Source organism: Populus nigra, chromosome 2, assembly GCF_951802175.1.
Source record: "Populus nigra chromosome 2, ddPopNigr1.1, whole genome shotgun sequence".
Taxonomy (NCBI): domain Eukaryota; kingdom Viridiplantae; phylum Streptophyta; class Magnoliopsida; order Malpighiales; family Salicaceae; genus Populus; species Populus nigra.
The window spans coordinates 7,519,929-7,524,928 of NC_084853.1; positions in this window are offsets into that span (position 1 = coordinate 7,519,929).

Below are 5,000 nucleotides of genomic sequence, written 5' to 3' on the forward strand. Positions count from 1 at the left end.
AACGACAGGGACAATCATGCGGGGGGCTGTCTGCCCCGGCTCGCAAGACGGAGGCCAGGCCTCGGCAGCGGGCACGTCACGCCACGAGATCGGGGATTGCGAGGAGAGCCAACGCATGGGCGCGCGCACGGCAATTTAATGCCACGCCCACGCCAGCGTAGAGCTCTCCTCGCAATCCCCAAGCTCGGCGGTCCGCACCAGCCGCGTCGGCCAGGCCTCCATCTTGCGAGCACGGGCAGCTGCCACCGCAGCCGGAGGCGAAGGATCTCGAAGGGACAAGGGACAGGCCGCGGGGGGGAACGACAGGGACAATCATGCGGGGGGCTGTCAGCCCCGGCTCGCAAGACGGAGGCCAGGCCTCGGCAGCGGGCACGTCACGCCACGAGGTCGGGGATTGCGAGGAGAGCCAACGCATGGGCGCGCGCACGGCAATTTAATGCCACGCCCACGCCAGCGTAGAGCTCTCCTCGCAATCCCCAAGCTCGGCGGTCCGCACCAGCCACGTCGGCCAGGCCTCCGACTTGCGAGCAGGGGCAGCGGCCACCGCCGCCGTGACGTCGCGGCAAGCAGACAGCCGCGCAGCAGCTGCCAGCACCTTGGCACAAGCACGGCAAATGAATGCCACGCCCACGCCGCGGATAAGCAGCCCCAACGCGCCCGACGGCTTGGAGCGGGTCCCGAAGACGGTGGCCGGAATCGGGTCGTCGCCGGCCGGAAAACGGGTCATCGATGCCGGCAATACTTCGGGCCATGAGGCCCCCCACCTTAGTCCGAGTTTAGCAACAGCCCACATATCCCCCGCGGCAGGCCTATGGGCGCCAGGCCAGCGCGCCCCATGGCCAGTCAGGGGGCACCCCCCTAAAGAGCAATAAGTGTCATTGAAGCTCTGGCAGGGGGAGACACTACTAGGTCCCAGCTGTCACCCCCCCTCTAAAAAATTCATTTCTTGGTATTTTGAGCTGAAATTTTGCACAGAGGTTGGCAAAAATCCAATCCAACTTTATTAATTTTTCCAGAATTTTTCGAGGTCGGGAAGTATTTTTTTTTATTTTCCTACCATTAAAAATCGAGGAAATCGGAAAAAATAGGAACCGGCCCGGAATGACCCCAAATTCAGTGGGCAGCCTCATAAAAATATGGCTGATTTTACTGGATTGATTTCATGTGGAAAGCACGACGTTTTGTTGTAGGAATGCGGGAACCCCGGCGGCTCGCCTGCCGCGGCCAGCGACGTCGGGCTGGCCCCTGCAGCGCCTAGCCTCTCCCACGCGGGGGGCAGGCCAGAACGCGGGGGGCCAGGGCCCGAAGGCAGCCCCCCCGCGGGCGAGAGAGCAAGCCAGCAGGGGCTGTCGCCTGCCGCGGCCAGCGACGTCGGGCTGGCCCCTGCAGCGCCTAGCCTCTCCCCCGCAGGGGGCAGGCCAGAACGCGGGGGGCCAGGGCCCGAAGGCAGCCCCCCCGCGGGCGAGAGAGCAAGCCAGCAGGGGCTGTCCGCGCGTCGCGCGGCGCGGCATGGCTGCGGGGGCCGCGCGCGCGCGCCCAAGCGCCCAAGGGCCCCCAAGGGCCCCAGGCCCTCAGGCCCCAGCGCCCCAGCGCCCAGCGCGGGCGGGCGCGCGCGCGCGTGTGGTCTTTGAGGGGCGCCGGCCTGGTGGCTCCCTAAAGAGCAATAAGTGTCATTGCAGCTCTGGCAGGGGGAGACACTACTAGGTCCCAGCTGTCACCCCCCCTCTAAAAAATTCATTTCTTGGTATTTTGAGCTGAAATTTTGCAGAGAGGTTGGCAAAAATCCAATCCACCTTCATTAATTTTCCCAGAATTTTTCGAGGTCGGGAAGTATTTGTTTTAATTTTCCTACCATTAGAAATCGAGTAAATCCGCAAAACTAGGAACCGGCCCGGAATGACCCCAAATTCAGTGGGCAGCCTCATAAAAATATGGCTGATTTTACTGGATTGGTTTCATGTGGAAAGCACGACGTTTTCTTGTAGGAATGCGGGAACCCCGGCAGCTCGCCTGCCGCGGCCAGCGACGTCGGGGACGCTGGCCTGCGCTGTCGAGCCCGCGAGGGCTGTCTCCGCGGCAGGCCCCCCCTGAACGGGGCACGACAGGCCACCGCGCTGGCTCGTCCAGCGTCGACAGTCCCTCGTCCAGGTTTCAGATCGCGCCAAGTCGAACCCATGACCTGCTCAAGCCATCGTGCGCTGCCGAATTCGCATCTGCGTGTAGGCTGCCATTCCACGCGGCAGCCCCTGTTTTCGTCAGCGTGCCCCCCTGACGAATTTTCCTGCCTGGCCCAGTCCAGCGTCCAGCCCCTGTTCGTCGAAAAATCTGCGCTGCTGATTTTCCACGACGAGCCTACTTTCGTCAGCGTGCCCCCCTGACGAATTTTCCTGCCTGGCCCGGCCAGTCCAGCCCCTGTTCGTCGAAAAATCTGCGCTGCCGATTTTCCACGCGGCAGCCCCTGTTTTCGTCAGCGTGCCCCCCTGACGAATTTTCCTGCCTGGCCCGGCCAGTCCAGCCCCTGTTCGTCGAAAAATCTGCGCTGCCGATTTTCCACGCGGCAGCCCCTCTTTTCGTCAGCGTGCCCCCCTGACGAATTTTCCTGCCTGGCCCGGCCGGTCCAGCATCCAGCCCCTGTTCGTCGAAAAATCTGCGCTGCCGATTTTCCACGCGGCAGCCCCTCTTTTCGTCAGCGTGCCCCCCTGACGAATTTTCCTGCCTGGCCCGGCCGGTCCAGCATCCAGCCCCTGTTCGTCGAAAAATCTGCGCTGCCGATTTTCCACGCGGCAGCCCCTGTTTTCCTCAGCGTGCCCCCCTGACGAATGTTCGTCGAAAAATCTGCGCTGCCGATTTTCCACGCGGCAGCCCCTGTTTTCCTCAGCGTGCCCCCCTGACGAATGTTCGTCGAAAAATCTGCGCTGCCGATTTTCCACGCGGCAGCCCCTCTTTTCGTCAGCGTGCCCCCCTGACGAATTTTCCTGCCTGGCCCGGCCGGTCCAGCATCCAGCCCCTGTTCGTCGAAAAATCTGCGCTGCCGATTTTCCACGCGGCAGCCCCTCTTTTCGTCAGCGTGCCCCCCTGACGAATGTTCGTCGAAAAATCTGCGCTGCCGATTTTCCACGCGGCAGCCCCTCTTTTCGTCAGCGTGCCCCCCTGACGAATTTTCCTGCCTGGCCCGGCCGGTCCAGCATCCAGCCCCTGTTCGTCGAAAAATCTGCGCTGCCGATTTTCACCGACGAGCCTACTTTCGTCAGCGTGTCCCCTTGACGAATTTCCCTGCCTGGCCTGGACAGTCCATCTTCCAGCCCATGTTCATCGAAAAATCTGCGCTGCCGATTTCCCCGACGAACCTGCAGCTGCACAAATCTGCGCTGCCGATTTCCCCCCCTGTCGGCATGGCTGCCGCTGCCCCGATGTCCAGACCAACAGTCTTTTTTGTCGACTTTGCCGATTTTGTCCGCGCTGCCGATTCCAACACTACCCCCTGCATCCAAACCAGCATTGTTTCGTCAGCTCTTCCCCTGACGATTTTAGCCCTGTAACAAACAGTAGGCCTCCAATCCCGCCAACGGGAGCCAAGTTGATAGGGAAGAGAATTGAATGACGCGCCTGGTCCTCGCACCCCGCCACCCGAGGGGCCTTTTTCCCGGCAGCCTCTGAAAAACTCTAGCTTTCACGGTCCTCGCCGCCCCTCACCACCATGGCAGGCCTCTAATCCCACCCATCAGCAGTTGTAGCCGATAGGGCAGTGATTTGAATGACGCGTCGCGGGCCGCCGGGTCATCTCACCCGGCCATTAATTGGAGCGTTTTTGGCTGGCCGAGGATGGGGGGATGGATCTCTTCTTCCGAAAAAGCAAACAGTACATCGGGAGTTATGTTGACGGGGCATGGAATTGAATGACCCGTCGCGGGCCGCCGGGTCATCTCACCCGGCCATCCCGGGGAGCGTTTTTCCCGGCAGCATCGGGGAAACTCTTGCTTTCACTGCCCGCTGCCCAAGTCCCCACTCGCATCGGCCCCCCGCGCCAACAAGCCAACGCTGCCGAATCGGCAGACACTGCTGCCGAGTCTGCCGACACTGCCCCGCGGGCTGCCACTGCCCCAGTGTCTAAACCAGCGGTCTTTCTCATCGAGCCTTGGACTATCCAGTCCGTCCTGACTCATCGCCAGCACCTGCTGCCGATTCTGCCGACTTTGCCGATTTTCTCGGCGCTGCCGATTCCAACACTGCGCCCACCGTGTCTGAACCAGCGCTGTTTCCTCAGCGTGTCCCCTCGACGAATTTTCCTGCCTGGCCTGGACAGTCCACCGTCCAGCCCGTGTTCGTCGAAAAATCTGCGCTGCCGATTCTGCCGACTTTGCCGATTTCGTCGGCGCTGCCGATTCCACCACTGCCCGCCGTGCCTGAACCAGCGCTGTTTCGTCAGCGTGTCCCCTCGACAAATTTTCCTGCCTGGCCTGGACAGTCCATCGTCCAGCCCATGTTCGTCGCAAAATCTGCGCTGCCGATTTTCCCCGACGAACCTGCAGCCGCACAAATCTGCGCTGCCGAATCTGCCGACACTGTCCCGCGGGCTGCCACTGCCCCAGTGTCTAAACCAGCAGTCTTTCTCGTCGAGCCTTGGACTATCCAGCCCGTCCAGACCCATCGCCAGCACCCGCTGCCGATTCTGCCGACTTTGCCGATTTCGTCGGCGCTGCCGATTCCAACACTGCCCGCCGTGCCTGAACCAGCGCTGTTTCGTCAGCGTGTCCCCTCGATGAATTTTCCTGCATGGCCCGGCCAGTCCAGCGTCCAGCCCATGTTCGTCGAAAAATCTGCGCTGCCGATTCTGCCGACTTTGCCGATTTCGTCGGCGCTGCCGATTCCAACACTGCCCCCCGTGCCTGAACCAGCGCTGTTTCGTCAGCGTGTCCCCTCGACAAATTTTCCTGCCTGGCCTGGACAGTCCATCGTCCAGCCCATGTTCGTCGAAAAATCTGCGCTGCCGATTTTCCCCG